We start from the raw sequence: 21,155 nt of genomic DNA, 5'->3' as shown, positions 1-21,155 counted from the left end.
GACTCTCTATCTATTCTGGGCCCACAGATGGATAAAACTCTCCAAGTTCTGGATGCTCGATGCCCCCTCGGGCACCCACTGCTGGGTGAGGTCTACTGCCCCTCCCAGCATAGGGAAAGAGAGGGACAGCAAGAGGAGCCCCTACTCTATCCTTAAGCCCTGGAGTCTCTAGGGGGTTCTGGGCCCTGGTGTCACATTAAAATCACCTGGAGAGCTTCGCAAATAATTCAGTGAGAGGTCCCCTCCTTCAGAGATCCAGAGCGGTTGGGTGGGCAACATGGCCCAGGCATTTTCAGGGCTTTCCAGGGGGGTCCAAAGTGCAGCTAGAGCACGGACTGGCAGGCTGGCCACTGGAAGAGTCGTTGACGCCGCCCCAGTTACAGGGACGCTGGTGTCCAATTTCTCCCAGCCCCTGCAGCCTAGCTGGCGTCAGCGGTGCCCACTAAGTCCGCTTCTCCCAGACAGGCCGGCTCAACCATAAATTTTAATTCAAAACTTTTCCTTTTTATTATTTTCAAAGGCTCAAGCCCCTGCATGTGACGAGGAGCTTTTCTCACCCTGTGACCTGCGGAAAAGCAGAGCACTTCTCCTGGACGTGCTTGTTCTCCTTTAACGAGGAGCTTGGATGGCAGCCGCCCCACCCCCTACGCACGGGCACAAGCAGGTGCGTGCGCACGCACACCGCACGCACACGCATACGCACGCACACTGCACGCACACGGCACGTTACGTGGACTATTCTTTGCGTCTCTGGATACAGTTCTCTCCCAGTGCGAGGCTGGCGACTTGGCTCTGCTACACTCTGTGTGGCGGCCCCTCCTCTGGGGCAGAAGGGAAAGAAAATCCAGATAATCGTGGATAATGTAAGTGCTGACAGGTACGGGCGCGTGACTCCACCTGTGCAGCCGCCACCTCAGTGCAACACATGTAACGTGCCATGGCATGAATTATGGCGGCCCGGCGTCGGCATGAGCTCACCTTCATTCCTGGGTTGTTTTGATTCCTGACGCCGTGTGCCTGGGAGTGACTGAGCCCCTTCTGGCTGGCCTCCCGCCCGGAATAGTGAAATCCGAAGCCGAAGCCTTGTTTAGCACCTGGAGATAATTCCTGGTTTTGCCCCCCCCCCCCCCCCGAATTCCATGGGCTGAGCCTGAAGGTGGAAGGGTCCATCCTCGAGGTCACAGTGCCCCAGGTAGCGGCCACTAAGGGTCCAGGAACCCTCCGGAAGAGCATGGCTCTGGTGAGCTAGGAAATCTGACCCAGTGGGTCTGGGGCGGAGCCTGAGATTCTGCATTTCTAACACGCTCCCAGGGGATGCTGATGCTGCCAGGGCCTGGACCCCGCCTTGGGGAGCAAGGCCTGGAGGATTGTGGCTGGCTCTGCATCTCGGTCCAAACCCAGCCCGCACTTCAGTGGAAACATCTCTGGTTTATGGATAGAAAAGCTGTACAGGAGCCGTGGGGTATGCAGACAGATAGCCCAGGGTTGTGACCCATTCGTGGGTGTGACCCATTCGTGGCTGTAACTGACAAGTAATGATGATGTCGCTCAGAGTGTTCAGTGGAAAGGGCTCCGTTTGTTTTTCCCTCTCTTCCAGCCTCCCCTTGCCACACAGAAACCAAAAAAATTCCCTTCTGCACGCCTTCTGGAGTCACTGTAGACGAGGTGGGACCTCCTCACTTTCTCTGGGCTGCATGCTGGGTCCCTTCTCCCCAGCTGGAGCCACCTGCCCCCATCCCAGTCCCTGACCTCTCATCCACAGGCCCTCACTGCTTGATCCAAAGACACCCTGTCCTCATTGGAGGCCCAGCTGGCAGTTGTCCCCTTTGTGTGGTTCCTGACCTTTAGGTAGAATGACTCTCATGTTCCCCAAACCTTGCTGCGCTCTTTGTGCATTCCCTGTTCTGAGCCACACCCCCCCCCCCCCCCGCCGGTGCTGTGACTGTCTCCCTGCTGGCTTCTGAGCTCCTCAAAAAAAGCACCTGCCAGCCATGTGGTCGGCGTCTAGTCAGTGCTTGTTTAAAATATAAATACAGGGAGTGTCTAGTCACTCTGGCTGCCCCTGTGCCCAGGGCCACCTTTCCCTCCCAGCGGAACCCAAGTGCAGCCTGGTTCTGAACTGGAGATGGTGCAAAGGGTGTCTCCGTCTGGGAGAGCAAACAGGGCAGAGAACTGCTGCTCAGAGATCAGGGGCGGCTGATGGAAAGCTAGCTGTCACTCCTCCACATGCTTGGAAGGAAAGAGCCCCAGGTCTGCAGTGCAGTTCTCCCCGGAACCTGCCAGGTGCAGGGAAACCTGCTGATGTCAGGTATGAGCTCAAAGGGTCCCCTTGACAAAGTTTTCCCCGGAGACTGAGGTCAGGCCCCAGTCCAGCCATCCCTCGAAAACCATGGGGCCTGTGGTACCCCGGGCACTCACTTTTGGGGAACATATTTCCTTTTCTATCGAACAGATTAAAATTCATCCCTGGCTAATATTGGAACACATTTTTAAGTAAATAGTAAAGTAGCGTGACAGTTGACTTTTAGGTGTGATATTATGCTTTGTAGATGTATAATTGAACACCTATTCATTTCCATTTTCTTTTTCCAACCTGTCTTTGAAGGAGGGGGGTCTGGGTCGGCAGTAAGCCCAGTGCCTCGAGATTTTCGGGCTGGGGTTGCCGGAGGCGGAGAGACTGGTAGCAGGGAGGCATTGCTTCCATTATCTTCTTGGACAGCCCCCCACGCTCAGCTCCTGGCTGCCCCTGCCCGCCTCCCACCTGCAGTCTTCCTCCCAGCTCCAGCCTCTCCAGGGGAGAGGGACGTCAGTTCCCTGGAGGGCAGACTGGGAACTCAGACAGGCCCGCCCTTAAGCTACCAAGAAGTCATGCAGACCAAGAAATCAGCTCAGGGGTTTGCACTGTCCTTTGAGAGGGGCCCTCCAGGTAGGACTGCCTGTGCACTTGCTTCTTTGAGACACCTTACAAGCCCTGAGCTCTGTCTGGGGTCCTGGCTTGTGCTAAGAGGGGAGCTCTGTTCCCCAGCACCGCGGCTCCCACCAGAGACAGTCCAGGCCCCGGTCTCTGTCTCCCCGCCCCCCTCCCCCGCCCAGTGTAGGAGCCTCTCTAACCCCAGGTGTCTTCCATGCGGGCCCTGCCAGACGCCCCCGGAAACACACCTGCAGCCTGAAGCCTCCTGACCTGGGCTGGGCCAGGCAGGTGCATGCTCCTGCGACCGCCACCACTCCACATTCCATGGTGCGCCTCACCTCCGGGCTGGCTCAGACAGGCAGGTCCCCCGCCAGCTCCGGATGCACACAGGCCTCTCCCTCTCCTCGGCTGGGCCTAATTGCAGCCTGGATGCGTCAGGAGGGACCGAGGCGAGCGCGTTAACAAGCCAGGAGGCTCCTACTCTGAATTCTTTGGCACCCGGGACCCCTGCACCAAGTGTGAGGCCCAGAAGCAGAGACAGTGCAGGGACGGGAGCTAATTAAGCTGTAAGCCGCCCTCCCCCCCCCCCCCCCCCCCGAGCCCCAGTTCATTTGTAATTATGCTCTCTGATCTCAGCAGCGCCTCAGGCACTCTGGGAGAACTGGGAGGAAAAGGGGGAGCAGATGATGGAGTGGACCGGGACTTTTAGAATGGATTTCCATGAAACTGACATTTACACGGGTCCTGGAGACTCCAGCTCCCTGAAAAAAAAAACCCCATAAACTGTGCCTAATTCAGCCTCCTTCTGCCATGTGACCTGAGGAGCTCCAATTGGCTGGCCCCAGGGGGTCCTGACTTGCTTTATGTAGGTCAGGGGACCACTGTGTGGTATGACTTTGGAAAGTAGCCCTTGCCCCTGCCCACAGAAGCAGCCCAGTTAAGCTCTCTGATGCTGGAAATCCAGTAGCCCTTTAATCCTGGTGTTTTGGCATCGAAGAAGTCCACTCTTGAGTTTGCTGTAGCAGACGCTGCCCTCCGTGGGCTGGAGGCTGAGGGTGAGCCAGTCCCGGCTGGAAATGCAGGTCTTGCCCCGAGACTTCTCACAAACAGCCAACAAAGCAGAATATGACCTGATGTTTAAACTTAATTTTTCAAATGGGTAAACTGAGGACCAGACAGAGTTAACTCAAGGTCACACAGGCAAAATGCACAGTGGGAGCTTGCATCCAAGCTGTCTGGCCTCAGATCCAGCAGCCTCTGCCATTTGTAAGTTGCGGAATAGAAGGAAAAAGCTAGAAGCTGAGAACTTGTCAAGCCTCAGGCTGGTACTGGGCAAGGGTGCCACGCACAGAGGGCTGGAGCCCAGCTTTGGTTCCTGTGACCACCTTTGCTCGTTTCTTGATGTGTTGACTGTAGAAAAGCCCAGGCTGGGGATTTAGCCTCACTCCCAAGGATGAATCCCGAGGAGAAACTCTCATGCCGATGAGCTTGCATCCGTTAAGCTCTTCCCTGGGCAGGAATAGGCCCGGCTGACAGTCGAGTCTGGTCTGGGCCGGGACAGGTTCTCCCCAGATGCCGGTGCCCAGAGGGCCCCACATACATAACTAAGGAGCAGCAACTCATCTTTGCTCAGTGTCTGAAGAAAACCAGATAAAACCGGGCTCCACCCAGGTTAGGCAGTGGTTATTTTTTTTAAAAACAAAGAAGGAGACAGACAAAATTCCTGCCTGAATCTGTTCACCCTGTCCCCATGGCCAAGCCCCAGGAATTCTGCCCTGGCTGGGAAGATCCAGGCCTCAGCACTTTCCTGAGGCTCCAGCCACGATGCCTGTTCCCCGGGTGGCAGCCAGGCCTGTCGGGGGGAGCTGGCCCGCCAGGGCGTCCCCTGCTGCAGTGTGAAGCCGGGGAATCCCGAGACTCTGTTTTTATTACAAATTATAAAATATAAACAACTATAGCCTCGTAGAATCCTAATAAAAAGTTAAGAGTTAAGGGACTTGGCCCTGGCTGGGTGGCTCAGTTGGTTGGAATGTCACCCCCTGCACCAAAAGGCTGCAGGTCCAATCCCCAGACAGCGCATACAGGAGGCAGCAAATCGATGTTTCTCTATCACATCAGTGTTTCTCTCTCTCCCTCCCTCCCTCTCTAAAAATCAGTAAACGTATTGTCAGGTGAGGATTAAAAAAAAAGAGTTAATTTAGCTCAGTGCCTGGCACGAACTAAGAATGCCCCCTCCCCCAACATGGTCATTATAAAAAGTATACATTTCTGGTTATAAAGGTAGCTCTTTTTGTAAAGAAATTTAGAAAACACTGAGAAGTACAAAGAATACAATTAAATTAATCTATAATCCAAATCCCAAATATGGTACCTTACGAATATATATGTACCACAGGACCGTGGTACATGTATTTTGTAGCTATAGTATCGCTTTATGACATTTCACGAACCTGGGGTAACCAGTATGTATCATTCATTGTTTTTCACAGCTGCATCATATTCTATTATCATGTTGCCATATTCATTGGCAACTCTGCAATGAGCGTCCATGCACGTAAATATTCACTCACTTGCCTGACGATTTGCTCCGGGCAGTTCTCAGACGTCGGACTCTCCAAGCTGGTCTTCGGGGACACCCAGCCCACCGCCCTCCAGAAGGAGCGCACCAGCTTTCCTCCTGAGAGCGTTCCAGGTACTAACGAGACACGGGTGCAAGTTCAGCCTCGTCACCGTGGACCCTTGTTTGTGGATTCACAGAGAGGGTTGCATCGGGTGTGGCCCCGGGACTGGGGACGCGGTCAGTGAGCTGAGCAGATTGGGCCTTTTGCCCCTAGTTTCTCTACCCGCCCTTCCTTCCAGCTGCGGCACCAGTGACCACCGTGGGCTGTGGGGTGGAAGCGCCTCGTTGAGCACGACAGACCGACAGACAGACCGACAAGTCCACAGAAGAGGCCTGGTCCCTGACTCTGGGCACCGCCTAGTGCTGGTCCTTCTGAAGGAAATAACTCGCTTTTGTTTTAAGCCACTGTTTTCGGTTACAAGCAGCTAAACAGAACCCTAATACAGACCTTGAAGTGTTATTACTTTTAATCCTGTAACAACAATATGACATCTTCTCCCAATGAGGAAGCCCAGGCGCCCGGGGGTTAGATGGCTGGCCCAGGGCCATACACCTGAGGCGGACACCAGGGTCCCAGCCCAGGCGTCAGATCCGAGTCTCAACAGCTGTGCTTTGTGGCCGAGTATTTCGGTAGATGACTGGCTTTCTTCCTTTTGGGATTGACTTTCCAGCTTTTGTCATTTACTGTTTATAAAAATCAGTCACTATTTCCTATTGGCTTCTGGAGTAGAGCCACCGGGTAGCCGACTACAAAATGGGGCTATAACACCCCTATTTGGTATATTCTCAACTCCTGTGGCCTTACAGGCATGTAAACACACATGCACACACATGTACACATGGGTGGTCGCATCTCCATCTCAGGGCGGAACGCCAGGTGTCCGCCTCACTCATCAGCTGCTGTACGTGCCAATCCCAGGTACATCCCATAATAATCATGTCAGGTAGCACATACTTATCGTGCTTCCACTGTGTCCAAAGGAAACGTCCTTTGTTGGCCACTGCCAGTCCCACCTTAATTTTCCCCAAATCGAACTTGAGGCAGCGCGTCCTCCCAGCAGTAGAATAGCTCCTCACACCTGGGCCCCCTCGTGGCGCCCTGCTCAGATGGACATGCTCAGCCACCTGCCCACTTGTGTAGGAACATGCCTGGTCTTCTGTTCCAGACCATCGCATTGGTCAGGTAAGGCTGCACTAGACTGTAATAACTAATGAACCCTGAAACTGAAGTGCCTTAACAGAACAGAGGCTCACTCCACGCCCAAAATGGGGTGACCAGGGGCCGAGGGATGTTGAAGGGAGTCAGGGCTCCCCATGGTCACTCACACACCTCACCCCACTATTTCATGCTTCACCCCCAAAGCAATATGGCATTTCCTCTCACCTCCATTGGCCAGAACCTGTTATGTGGCCCCACCTATCAGCACAGCGGTGGGGAAACATGAGGGGCTGGCCCCAGGATGCACAGTGGGCAGGCAGCGACCGCTGTCCCCTGGGAGCATCTGCGTGGCCACAATCGTGACCCTGCTGAAGAGTGTGCTGAGTCCCTTCCTCAGTCTGGGGAGGACAGGTGGGGAGCAGGCTTCACCTGGTGGGAGAGTGCAAACGCATAAGGACCCTGGGGGCTCCATACCTAGTGGCAGATTGAGGAGCTATGTCAGGTGGGGCCTGGGGACTGAAAGGTAAGACGTGGTGGCCTCAGGAGAAATGCGGGGACTGGTCCATCTGGGTCTGCCTGCCTTGCAGGCCCAGAAGAAGCCTCACAGGTACCGGGGCAGTACCTGTGGTTCCCACCTGCTCATCCACCCCCATGATCGCCTGCAAGGATACAGGAGGGGGATGCACAGGGAGGGGGAGATTAGGGGTTGTGGACGGAGATGAGCTCATACACAAAAAGGACATTCTTATGACGTGATCCGAGCCCTCCCATCTAAACACATTGGGGTTTCCTGAAGGGGTTTTGAAGAGAAAGGGTCAAGTTCTCTCTTTCATGGCTGGCCGACTCCAGCTAGCACCTCAGGACCTAGTTGAACCAGGGCTGCCTTGTTTTTGCTCTGAATGACAGGTCAGTCACTCACTCCAAGACGTACTGTCTTCGCCTTCCGCCTGTGGCAGTTCGATGGCTGCACAGAAGAGTGCCGTGCGCCACGAGGCAACGGGGCAGGCTTGGAAGGAGACACCTCACGGGTGTGAGCTGGGCCCAGACCTCGCCCTTCAGAGGAGCCCCTTCGAAGGCTCTGTGCACCTGTTCCCGAGGTGTGGCTGGAGGGCGCTGGCCTCCTTTCTTTGGAAATGTCTTCAGGCCCTGGGTGAGGTCCCGTGTGACAGCGGCCTCCATCACTGTTGTAACATCTCTCTTTCTGGGGCCGCTGTCCGTTTTCCGAGTCATCCGCTTTGTTTACTGGACTCGGCTCACAGTGCCCTCTGTGTGACCTCTTTTATCGAATGGGTGCTCAGCAGAGGGAGAGTAGCCACATCCAGTGACCGTCTAGAAAATGTGCTGTGGCCCCTGAGGGAAAATTCCAGAGCCTCCTGGTCTCGCAGTACCATCCCCTGATACAGAAGATGATACCCACGTCGTAGGGGTAGAGATGCAGAGGCTGTGGGCGAGCGAGACCAGGGCCCTTTGGGATTCGGGAGACCTTGGGTCCCGAACAAGTGCGGGCAGCCCTGCCCTGAGGGATTTGACAAGTGCGGAGCAGACTGCCATCCGAGGCCCTGGGCCTGCCGGGCCTCCTTCGTGAGAACCCGGCTATGATTCTGTGGGACAACAGGCCCTCCCCCCGGCTCCACCCTGTGTCCGGTGTGACCAGTGGGCTGTGACGGGCCCAACAAAAACGACCATGTTACTTTCAGCCACTTGTTTTCCATCATTAATTAATGTCTATTTTATTATGGAAAAATACACGAAAGGAGGAAAAATTAGACGCAATGCCTACTGTTCCTACTGAAAACTCCTGGGTATTTTTTTCAGTCTTTTAAAAATACATACACAATATGTACAGGTTTCCACTTAGCATTACATTATGGTCATGTCCTCATCTCCTTAAATCTCAATACACTAGTAATAACAATGGCTGTGTACCAGTCTACCATGTGGATGATAGCAACTGTAATTCCTGGACGTACAGACAGACAGGCTAGCTCCCAAAATGTTGAAGCAGCTCCGAAAGTGGAAAACCTTTTCAGTAAGTCTCTGGTTTTATCCGACTGGGGAGCATTTGTAGAAGCAGGAAAACCCAGTGAAAAGATGTGGCTGCCCCGGTTCTCGAAGAACCTGGCCGGTCCCCAGAAGGTTTCTGTCGGTGGGCCCTCCCACCAGCACCTGCGTGGCTCACAGCTCCTCACGGGATGTTCACGTTTGGCTTGATTTACATGTTTAATTCACGAACGTGAACATTGGTATTTTTCTCACTTGTCTTTGCCCATTAGCATTGTTGGACTGCTCTCGGACCACTCTCCTCGTGGTTTTGCATCAGCCTTTTTCCTGTTAAGCTAAGGTTGATGCTTTGTGGTCTTTTGCACACACATCTCCCCCATGTTACTGGTACCTAGAGTTTTTCATGTTTCTGTGGTCAGCCCAAGTGATCTTTTATTTATTAACCTATTTCTAAGCATTTATATCTACAAAGTCCTCTTCTTGAGATCTGAAATTTATTTATGTCTCCTATTTTTTATGTTATTTTTTGCGTATCACTGTTAAATGCATGTGGAATTTATTTTGGTATATGGAGAGGGCTAGGGATTATCTTTAATATTTTCCACATGGTTGGTCCTAACATCATTTACTGACTAATCTCTCTTTCCTTGAGGACCTTTACCACATACTAACGCATCATCTACATTAACTGGATTAGCGTGTGTGTCTCGGGCATCCTGGCGTGGCGATCCACCTGTCCATGGTTTCATTTGACTACTGAAATTTTGTATGTTTTTCCTCAATGGTATAATATTTTTAATATCACTTTTTCTTCTCTCCAAACATTCTGGGCTGAGTCAAAATGCCCTTAGAAGGAGCTACTGCCCGTCTCACCAGAATATACTTGTCGATCTGAGCAGCCATCCTGCTGTCTCGGGGTCAGAGTTCAGTGTGCGGCTGTTCCCCAGAAGATGCCCTTTGGGTTTTGCCGTGCTCATTCCACCTTTTGCTCTGGAATGGAGGAGCAGACAAGGGCAGAATGGAGATGGAGCTTGGGCCCTACCCAGTTTCCCACGGAAAGAAAATGGACTTGTGGTTGCCCTCTTCTTACTAAGGTGTCATTTGCTCTCACCTAGAAAGCAATGACTTGCATTGAGCTACGTTGCACCCTGGCAGGGAGACCCCTACACAAGACAAGAGGCTGCTCATCAGAGAACACAGAGCACAGAGTTTGGGCTCGATCTGAGCTTTATCACCGCATCATCTCGGGTGCGCTGCTGTCACGCCATCTGCAAAATGAGGCTTCCAGACTGGACGCCTTCCCAGCTCCGACGGTGTGACTGGCTGTGGACAGTCCATCCAGATTGTCAGACTGCCTCACCCTGCCCGAGTTTTTCCCCGAAACCAGGGTTGGGCAGACTTTTCAACAGCTCTAGGTCCAGACGTCTCGGTGTTTCCTGAGACTTCTTGCTTTGTGAACAGCCCTCTCAGGACCCCAGAGAGAAAAGAGCTCCCAAAGTGGGAAGCAGATAAAGAGCAGTGGTCGTACAGGAGACGGAAGTTGTGTTTTTCCCTCGTTCTCTCATTAGTTTAAGTTCTGACTGATTTAAACATTTGTTGCACTTTCCCTGGAAACTTAAACGTTTAATTTGGAATACAGTCACAGAGCAAAAATTCTGCTGAGTGTGTAACGCAAAAATATGGTTGCTAATGAGCAGTGCCGATTTAACAGGAAATAAGGAAGAAAAATACAAATGTTGGAAGAAAATAAGCACTTTCACAATGTTTCCATTCGCTCCAAATCCAACTTCATTGCTTCAAAGGGCAGCCAGAAAATTTTTCTCGTGGAAGCGTACTCAGTCTTCCCGTGAACCGTCTGTTTTCTGGCCAGAAATGGGCAGAAATGACAAGTTTTCTAGAGCAGCTTCTGGGAAATCAGTGTTGATAATACCTCTGATGCTAAGCTCTTCGTTCTTTCCTCCAGCAGAAACACACCGAATTGTGCAACAGTGCAGAACAGAGTAGTAAATTACTGCTTCTTCCATTTATTTAACAAGATCTTTTAAGTCTTTGTGGTTGTGTTGTCTTTGTGCAAATGCCTTGGTGTTTTGGATATGTTTTGAGATCATTTAAGGAGGCAGTATGAAAACCCTTCCTCCCCATTAGAAATTCCGAGTTTTAAAAAAAAAAAATTCTGATTTTACACCATTAATTGGCATTTTTCAAAACGCCCAGCGCCCAGTTTGAAGTCTACAAATAAAACGCAAGCCCAGATGCGCGTTTACACTCGCCTGCATTTAACACTTCGTAAGCAGTTCATTAAACTGATAACACTTTAAACAGTAACACTGGCCCTTTCAGGCTCACTCAGCCTCCGATTGTCTGGAGTTACCACCTGAAACCTTCCTAGGCTGGGAACCACAGGAATTCCCATTCTTGACCTGAGTCTCTTCATTGTGGATGGACACCCTGGGCCCTGGCTGACTCAGAGTGGGCCGGCTCGAGCCTGCATGCCCCAGTGACCACACACAGGGACAGGCCAGGAGGGGCCCTGCACCCTGGCACTGCAGGGGGGAGAGGGGGAGGGTTGGGGGTGAGGGAAGGACCCTGGCCCTAGGACCAGTCCAGCACAGCCTCAAGGGCAAGCAAGACTGTGTCTTGCTCTGTCTCAAAACACCTCCCTGGGTTTCAGTGGGGCCTCTTGGATCTCCCAAGCTACTTTCTTCTGAGCAGAAACCAGTTTTCCAAGAGTAAACCTTCTAAAAGTAGTAATCCCCACTGCCTAAGCTCTCTCCAGGAAACTGGAGAGCCAGGCATAGTGGGGCCCCCTTCTCCTGGCATGAACCCCTGGCCCTGGGCTGACAGTATAGCGGCAGCAGGCTGCCTTGGTCTCCGCCTACCTGTGCGTATTGCGCGGAAGAACGATATGAGGGCCCACTAGCTGTCCTTGGCTTTTCCAGTGTGCCAAGACTGGTACGAGCTGTCGTGCTTTTCATTCAGCTCTGCAGCTATGCGGGGTGGACGCTGTCTCCTTTGCTGATGCCAACGACAGGCTGGTATGGCTGCAGTCAGAAGGGGTGACGGTGCTCAGTCCCACAGTGCACCGGGTCGCAGGGCTCTGTGCCAAGGTGATCCTTTTTCCAGCATCATCGTTTTCAACCCAACTAACTGGCAGGACCATTCCTATCCTTATTTTGCAAAAGAGAAACATGGTGGCAGAAAGGCAGTGATGGAATTAGAATTCAAGTCCATCTAGTTCTCAGGACCGGGCACTTGACCTCTAGGCTATGGCTCTCAAAGACAGGCTCCTGGGGTTTCATCCCCCCCCCCCCCCCACCCCACCCCCCGGCTGCAAGAACCCGGCCTCTCTCCTCTCTCCAGCGGGAGATGATTTCCAGGCCCGTGGAGCTGAGTAACTGATGGCCAACTGATGGGTAACTGACTCGCTGCTGATTAACCTCAGCCTGGGCAGCCGTGAGACGCGCGGAGCCTCCACAGTCAGGGACACAGCGCCATCACGTGGCCAGATAGGGAAGTTCAGTCGAAGGCTCCGACCTTCACCGCTAGAGTGAGTTGGGCAAAAGGCGGGGGTGTGAAAGGACTTCTGGGAACATCCCTAGTCTGTAGCTTAGGGTGCGGGCAGCGTGTAGCAGCACGGAAAAGGGAAGGGCCCGGTGGGACCCTGCTTGGCGGGGACTCCTTGGTCATCCCTGAACTCGAAGGAGGCAGCAAGGCCCCCAGCCTCTCCTGGTGGGCCCGTGGGTTTGTTGTGGAGAAAGTGCATCCAGTGAAGGGTCCCAGAACCTTCTGCGTCTTTGGGGATACACGGGTTCCCAAACCCGGGCAAGATCGTGTTATTTTCTGGAATTTAGAAATAAGTTTTTCAACTATAGTTGACATGCAACAGTTACATTCGTTTCAGGCGTACAGCATAGGTCATATTAAGGCGCATGCCACCATTCATTCACTTTATGGCTGGTTCTTTCAGTCAGTCAGCAAACGTGTAATAAGCGCCCGCTGCGTGCCGGGACCTGAGGCAGGTGCTGGTAATACTGGGGTGGGTGAAAGATGGTCAGGGGAGGCTCCTGGGCCCCTTGCTCACACTGTTTGAAAACACATTGAGATGCATAGGTACTATAAAGCAATCACAGGCAAGATATTTCTAAAACTGTGACATGGTCATGTTCTTTGTTACTATGTTATAACAGAGCTACGGACCAGCACGTTACTAACTACGTCCTCTCAAACAGGGATGAGCACAGACGAGTAACTGCACCAACTGCCTTGTGATACAAAAAGAGCTGTGATTTCTGTTGGCAACAAAGTTGCAGCCACTGCGATGTGTTATATATATAAAACAGAAACTTTTAATTTCTGTTAGAAGTTAGTGCAAGTAATGCTATAAACGCTTCCCCATCCAAATCACGAGGCGCCTATATTTTGTGCACGGATCTCTTGATTAAGAAGCTGGTAGTGAGCAGAAAATAAATAATAAATAAACAGGATGAGTGTGGATGGCACTGAAGGTTTTGCAAAAAAAGCCCACAGTGTGGCCCTGGACGGGAGCTCAGTGGATTAGAGCATCATCCTGATACACCTGGTTGGGGGTTCAATTCCTGGTTAGGGCAAATGCAAGAACCATATGGGAATCAACCAATGAGTGCATGCATGGGCGAAATGAAGGGCTGATGTTCTTGTCTCTCTCCCTTCCTCCTCCTCTCTCTATTAAAAATCTTTTTTAAAAATCAACAGGGTGATGTGTGCTGACAGTAAAACCAGAGGAAAGTCCTGAGTTCAAAGGGGCAGTCTGGGATATGACCCTCGACATTAAGAAGCCACATGCAGAGGTAAGACGTGCCTGCCAGGGGGCAGAACTTGGCTCACAGACCAGCACAGTCTGAAAATCCCAGTCTCCTGCCCAGGACCACGGTCCGAGCGCCCCCTCCCCCAGTTCCTGAGCCCCGTCAGACTCAGTTACATGCCCGCTTGGGTCCTGGAGGAACTTGTCACTTAGGGCCAACCAGCTATGACAGCAGCAATCTGCCCTGTGGAATGGAACCTCCCAGAGCTCAAGCAGCAGAAAACGCTCAGCATCTCTGAGTCCTGTTTGGGAACGAGACTCCTTCCAAGTCCCTACCCACCTTCCATTCAAGCTGTGGGCCCCCACGGCCCCGCCCCGAGCTAGCAGGCACGGGGCACCTCCGTTCCCACCGCCGGTTCCCAGCCCAGCCAGGGCCCCACGGGCGGTGTTTGGGGGTGCGGCTGGGAGCTCAGGGCTGGGTCAGAGGTGGCCTTTGTAGTTGGGTACAAACCAGTGTGGCAAGCTTGCGGGGTGACGTCAGAGCTGGCACCGGCAACGAACAACTCTGTTGACAAGAAGATTAATTAGATGAATATAGTGCCCATCAGTTATTGCTGCCGCCTCCTCAGGGGTCAGCTCTAGTCGAGCCTTTGCTAAAGACTTTTTTTTTGTTTTTTTAAAAGAAAGCTTAATCTCCTAACAAGGCAGCCAAAACACAGTCCGTGCGTGCCAGCCGGGCGAGTTCGCACAAGCAGGTTCTGGGGAGGCTCCTGCAAACCGCCGGGCCTCGGGCTGGCGCAGCCTGGGAGCCGAGCGGCTGCTTCCTCCTGCCTGTACAGACCCGGCCCCAGGAAGCGTGTTGAGCCCTGAATCCTCCCTCCTGGGGGAGGAGGCCCGCTGGTGAGCTCTCTCGGCCTCTCCTCCTCTCTGCCTTTCATAGGTGAGGGTCCCTGGAGAGAAGCTGGCAGGCAGCCATGCTGGGTCTTCCCGCCACCCACACCTTCCCTTGTTTCAAACGTCTTCTTTCTCCAGCAGACGCCTGCCCCGTTGTCCTACTATGAGAAGTGGCCTCACGCATCATTCAACAAATATACGTGGAGCCTATTATGTGCCAGCAACACAGGGTATCAGGCCCTTGCCTTGGGTGGGCCTTGCTTATATTCTAGAGTGGGAGACACAGCAATGAGTGAAATACAGACACAAATGAGCTAGTGTGTGCCTGTGGTAAAGCCCAACAAGCACTAAGGGATGTGGTGGAGAGGGCCTGGAGGTGGCAGCTGTTTTGGAAAAAGTGTTCCAAGGAGGTGAGATTTCAGGGAGAACAGTGAAGAGGGGGAATCTGCCTGGAGAGAGGAGGAATTTTTTTTTGCCACAGGAAACAGGAATTAGAAAGTACCGAGGGAGGGGATGATCTGCAGATGTCTGTTGACTAGATAGATGGAAAAATGTTTCCAAGTGGTGCTTTTTATACTTTCGTGTGAACTAAATTCTTTGGAAGGGACTTGTTATTAAAAGGTAGATTCCCAGCTCCGATGACTCAGAAGGGGTGGCATGGGGCCCAGAAAGCTGCATTTTGACAGCCTTCTGTCTCACACACCCCTCTCCCCCCCCCCCAAGAGGACGCTGCAGCTGGCCCACCGGCCCCCGAGGCGCTGGGCCTGTCCCGGCAGCCGTCTGCACCTTCCCACTGAGTGGCGGGCCCTCCTACAGCCCCACCTCCAGGCAGCCTGCTCGGCCCTGGATGGCTGCTCTCCCCATCCTGTCAGGCTGCCCCAAGGTTCGAGAAAGCCTTCAGTGGCCAAGTCCCCTGCGCCCACTGTCCCCTTGGAAGTGGCAGGTGGGTCGGGCTTCCCTCCAAGGGCCCTCTGACAACCTCCTACAGCGAGGGAAGGGGTGGATGGCATCCCATGGTCCTGCCCCCTGAAGCCCCTCCTAGAGACTCCCTACTGCCCCACGGGCCCCCAACAGCCTCCGGCCCTGCCTCTGTGTTCTCTTGGAAGGAACTGAGAATTCTGCCTGAATCCGCTATGTTTTAGTGTCTGCTTCCATAGCAGGCAAACCTGGGCCTGGTGCAGGCACATGGGCCCTGGCAGGGGTCCCGGGGAGCACAGGGGAGAGGCCACGTGACGAGGAAGAGCACAGTGGTCAGCACGGAGCACCAGGTCTTCCAAGGGCAGAGCAGTCGGCTTTGCTGCCCGTGAGGCCGTCCTGGAGGAGACCCCACAGGAGGGTGAGACCCGCTCTGCCCTGGGGCCAGGCCCCATCTGTGGGAAGAAGTGCCCCCTGGGGCCGGACGTGCCTCCTGAGTCCTGTGTCCGGTCTTCTCTCCGAGTCCATCTTGAGTACCAGGGGCCCTGAGCCATGCGGGTCTGGGCGGCCTCTCTCCTGTGGGTGACGGCAGGCTGGAAATGTGGGCGTGGAGAGAACTTGGACACATGGAGCTGGGGGTGCACACGGCCCTGGTAAAGTTGGGGTGCACCTCCAAAGTGGGGGGCCCCGGCCGATCTCTCTCTGCCCTGCCTGGACTCTGACAGCAACTTCCAAGGTTTCTGAATTCAGACCTGGCCTTCCAGATGAGGGGGAAGGTGTATTTACTAAGGTAGAAAAGTAACCCATGTTCTATTGAGCAGCTTGTTATTTTGACGAAAAACACTTTAGTGAAAGACACACAGTAGGGAGCGCCCACTTTTGCCCTTGCTCTGGGCCTGCGGGACGTTAGGGAGCAAGGGGGCAGCTGGAGGGTCGCCAGCTGTACCAGTCCTCCTCCTTGGGGGGTGGGGGGGTGGTTCCTGGCACAGAGACTGGGGGGAATTTCCAATTTGGTCATGCCCTTTTTCCTGTCTTCACCCAGACCTGACCCCCAGACCTGATGAATGGGGTCCTGGGGGCAGAGCTTGGGGAAGGGGCGGGGCTTGGAAACTCTCTTTTGCCTCTTCCCCCCTCGGGTGACTCGGGTGCGTGGAAGTGTGGGAACCACCACTGTGGGCCCTCCATGGCAACACGGCACACCTGGAGAAGGGGCAGGGTTCTCCGTCTGAAGACAGGCCGAAGCGGCTCAGACAGGGAATTACCCACTGGCGCTAAAGAGTTTGGGGACCCTGGGGTCAAATATCTGGAGGGAACTCCCTTTCCCAGCTGCACATGGAGGGGGCTCTAAACTCACGTGGACCGTCTGGGAAACACTCATGTCCCTCCCTTACCCCTGACCCCCAGGGCCTCCTCTGGAGCACCACCCTGCCCAGAGACCCCTGGAAGAAAGCTAGTCTGCAAGGCCCCGGCCTGATTCTCCCCTAGGAAGAAAAGGAAAGCCTACAGTGCGGTGGGGGAAGGGCTGAGCCTGCCGCCGACCTGCGACCCTGGGCCACGGCTTCCCTCTGCAGGCCTCAGTTTCCCTGTGTGCAGAAGGGCTGTCAAGGCCTCTTCAGAGTATGTGACTCTGACGAATCAACTTCCATGTCAGGCGTCAGTCCTCTCCTCCCAGCTGCGGAAGAGAGCCCCAACGGGTTTGGAAATTTCTTGCTCCTCGGGCCAGTGGCTTTGGAGCACAGTTGCCAGAAAGCTGCTTGTTCAATCAAAAGACTGAGATTCCGAGAACCGAGCCCCAGCACTGCGCTGAGCTGCCCGAGGAGACTGGGTTTCCCAGTCTCTGCTGCCCCCTGCTGTCGGGCGCAGGCTGGGGCACACCAACGCAGGGCCCGGCGCCAGGCTCCACACACAGAACCGCCTTCTAAGGGGTTCTCTTTACTTGCAGGGAACCTGAGGCTCGGAATGGGCAGTGATTTCATCTGGGCCACGCAGCAAGTCTCGTGGCTCGTGGACCCTACAAAGAGGGTGCCTGGGCCGGCAGCATGGGTGTCACCAGGGACTGGCTGGGAAGGCAGCTTCTCGGGCCGCCTGGCGGGGCTCGGGCTCAGAGGCTCAGCAGCCCCCGGGCCTTCTGAGGCACTAGTCTAGGCGGGACCCTTTGCTGTCTCATTGGAAACGGAAGCCGGGGGGGGGGGGGGGGGGGGGGGGGAGAACAGACTCTCTTATCACATGTGCAGCTTTAAAATTAAAGTAAGACATGAAAAATGCAGGAATAGGACAACGTTGTTTTTGCTTTTTATTTGGGAAGGTCCGAGCTGCGTGGGAGGAAGGAACGTCTTCAACACTGAAGGTCAAAGGCACAGTCCGCTAGGAGCAGGCTGAACACGGGGGACCTGTGAGTAAGTCGGTGCGGGAATCCCAAATACGGGCCGTTCACTTGGACAAGCACACCTTGTGTCTGGCTTAGTGAGGCCCTGAGAAGGCCTGCACTCGACTCCGTGTGTTTGGGTAGTTCCAACATGTATCTGGCTGTAACGCATTTACAAATATGTATTGATATTTCACCGGATGCAGCAGTTCCGAGGAACACAGATTAGTAGGATGTACTGGGAAAAGGGATTCTTGGCTTCAGAAGCTCGAAAAGCTAAAGCCGCCCCGCATCCCTGGCTCTGGCATGATCCCCAGCCCACGGTGGGGGGCTGGGGGGCTTTGATGGCCAAGTGGGACTTTCTTGGGCTGTGGGTATAGGAAGCGCTGGCGCCCACGCTTCTCTGCTGTCGGCAGGAGGAGACCCAGCAAAGCGTGCGGGCACTTGAACAGGGCGGGACCGGCAGCCCAGAGCCTTGAGTGCAAATCTGATTGAAACGGCAATTTCCGGGTCCACAGGTGCCACTGAAAGCCGTCCCTTTCTTCTAGAAAAGTGGGTCCTTCCCAGAGAGAATGGACTGAGTGAAACAGATGTGAGCGAGGGTGCCCCCTGGCTGCCCTCGGCCAGGGGCCGACGGGGGAGTCAAGTTGGGTTCCTGTTGTTCCGGGCGGAGAGTGGGGGTCACCCCACCACCTGAAGGCCCAGAGGCAACCTGGGTCTTCATTTTTGGTCCCTGGAGGTGTGTTGGTCTCTTCAGGCTGCCATTAACAACTTACCGAGAACTTGGTGGCTTGGAACAGTAGACATTTATGCTCAGTTCTGGAGGCCAGGTGTCCAAACTCAGAGGGTTGGCGGGGCCGCCCCTTCTCTGAGGGCTGCAGGGGCGAAGCCTTCCTCTCTCCTAACTTCTGGTGGCTTCCGTGGATCTTTGGTGTCCCTGGCTTGACCCTGCGTCATACCAATCTCTGTCCACATGGCCACCTGTTCTCTGTCCGTGTCCTGTCCTTTGTTTACGAAGACACCAGTCACTGGATCAATGGCTTCATCTCAAGGTCGTTACTAATGACGCTGCAAAGAGCCTGTTTCCAAGTCGGGTCCTATCCATGCTTTCGGATGGAACATTCTTTTGAAGGGGATGCCATTCAACCCCTACAGGACAGTCAGCAATGCCGGCAGGATCCGGTGCCCTTGTCCTAGGCACAGGGGACGTGCGTGTCCCTGACAGGCTGTGGGAGGGTGGCTGTGGGGCTTTTCTTTCCCAGGACGAGCTGGGTTCAACCGTGACCTGTCTGAAGGTCCAGGAGCTCGAGGGCCCATGCAGCCCTGAGACTCGCTGAGCATCCAGGTACTTGGCAACAAGCCCCTGGCCTCTCACCCCCAAACTCACAGCCCCACTCCCACTCGTGTTTGAAAAGCAGGTTGTCTCAGCCGCTCACGGTTTCCGGCCTACACACTGCCGCTGACCTGGCGCCAGTCCGATGACCGGAGGGAGAAAGCGGCCCTGGCTCGGGCGGACCCAGGCCCCCAAAGGGAGTTTCCCCCGATTCCCGGGCATGTTCTCTGAAGGCGGGAGCAAGCAGCGCCCTCGCTGTGTCTTTGCACGGGAGCTGGTCTTGTTTGGCTCATGGGTCAGCCTTCGCCGGCCCCTCCTGGGCACCGAGCAGCGAGCTCAGGCCACTCCGTGTTAGCTGCGTCTTGCTTCTTCTCGTATTCTACAGGCCTTGAGGGGCAAGGGGCTCCACGGGCCGTTACACCTGGGAGGCCAGCTGCCACGTTGCTGTGATTGAGAGGAAAGAGGGAGAGAAGAGGAGAGGAGAGGCGGGGGGAGGGGAGGAGGGGAGAGGTGGGCCCCGAGGCCCACGCAAACCAAGGGAGCAGCCTCTCCGGGGCCCCCTCACCGTCTGCGCCCCCCCAACCCTCCCAAAGTGCGGGCAGCATCCCACGGCCAGTGCAACTGTAGGCCCTGCCTAGTTTTAATTTCTGCTCATCTTTGGTCCTAACAGTGGGGCCCTTGAGGGTGTTGGAGGTTAATTCTTTGAATTTACTCCACCGGGCCTTCCCCGCAGACCAAACCCTCAATGGTAGCAGCCCGGAGGCCAGGATTCGGACAGCTGGTGGCCGCAGAGGCCCGGTTGGCGTGAGGCACCGGCCGCTGCGCTGCTGTCTGCTGGCCTCGGAACTGGAGACGGAGCCACCTCGGAGGCAGCCGGAAAGGAAGGCGCCGTGTTCCGAAGTCCTTGACCAAGGGATGGAGGGGACACTGTGGGCCAGTATTTGGGTTTCCAGCCGACGGGCCTGTTTCAGTTCCCCCAAGGCAGCTGCTGTTCATTTAAGAGGAAAATAAGGACAGAAAATGAGCACCAGCACTTATCAAGGGTTTTAATACGGAAGGAGAACCCCCCACACCGAAGGGTGGACCCCGTTCCAGTTTGGCAGATAAATCGGTTCATAGCTGCCCCGACTGGGCCTGTGGCCTCGAGGGCAGATGCATCTGGTTGTCAGAAATGAAGGGAATTGTTCATGTGCTCTCACCCCCCTGCTCCTGGGGACCAGGCTCGGGGCCTGAAGGCATCACACAGAGCCCACCTGCCTCCCCGCAGTCCCCAGGTAGAGCCCAGCCTCCCCAAACTCAGACCAAATATGGTCAGTCCCCCTCGTCAGTCAGGCTGTCCGTTCTGCTGGAAGGTCTCTTCTTTATCGGCCACCCACCGCTGACCGCCCCCCTCCGTCCCTGCAGGCTGCTCCCTGGTCACTCGGTCTCCAGTGCTGTGGCCGCCTCACTGACGCACACCGGCCTGCTGTCTTCATGTCCAGTGTCCCTCATGCCTCCCACTGGCATGGCGTCCCTGGAAGAAGGTCCCCGTGGGGAGGGATGTGGAGGTGGCCAGGGCTGGGCTGCAGGAAGGTGGTTTTGTCTCAGGTGGGCGGAGACTCTGCCTGTTCTCTATTTCAGTGTCTTTGGTTACATTTTACTTGTTTGTTTTGTTGTTTAGCTTCCTGTTAAAGGTGAGATCATACGGTATTTGTCTTTCACCACCTGGTTTATTTCGCTCAGCATAATGCTTTACAGTTCCATCCATGCTGTTGCAAAGGGTAGGAGCTCCTTCTTTCTGCTGCATAGAATTCCATCATGTAAATGCGCCATAGTTTTTGGATCCATTCATTTACTGATGGGTACCTAGGTTGCTTCCATCTCTTGGCTATTGTAAATTGTGCTGCTATGAACATTGGGGTGCATAGGTTCTTTTGGATTGGTGTTTCAGGGTTCTTAGGATATAATCCTAGCAGTGGAATTGCTGGGTCAAAAGGCAGATCCATTTTCAGTTTTTTTAGAAAATTACGTCCCTCTCTCCCTCCCTCCCTGCTCTAATCCCAGCTCCACCTGTGACCCAGGCTGTCGTGAAAGCTGACACTCCTCCATTATCCAAGGAGCAGCCAGGTGACAGACCAGCACGTCCCTGAATAACTACTCAGGATCGTGGAGTCCTCTAGAGTGACAACAAGCCCTTG

At 54.5% G+C, this 21,155-nt stretch overlaps 1 long non-coding RNA gene across 1 annotated transcript in view; it reads left to right on the top strand.

The window, feature by feature from the left end:
* Positions 1-746: 746 nt before the first annotated feature.
* The window catches only part of LOC119063497 (uncharacterized), a 30,675-nt gene continuing 10,266 nt past the window's right edge, over positions 747-21,155 (top strand). The window contains exons 1-4 of the long non-coding RNA XR_005085190.2: positions 747-863; positions 5,401-5,603; positions 13,423-13,517; positions 17,586-17,672. This is a non-coding gene — a long non-coding RNA (uncharacterized LOC119063497). The remainder of the gene's footprint in view (positions 864-5,400; positions 5,604-13,422; positions 13,518-17,585; positions 17,673-21,155) is intronic.

The sequence above is a fragment of the Artibeus jamaicensis genome, unplaced genomic scaffold (genome assembly GCF_021234435.1).
Source record: "Artibeus jamaicensis isolate MK-2021 breed Jamaican fruit bat unplaced genomic scaffold, CSHL_Jam_final contig_490, whole genome shotgun sequence".
In the NCBI taxonomy this organism is placed as follows: Eukaryota; Metazoa; Chordata; class Mammalia; order Chiroptera; family Phyllostomidae; genus Artibeus; species Artibeus jamaicensis.
This window is presented reverse-complemented; position numbering and strand designations above follow the sequence as displayed.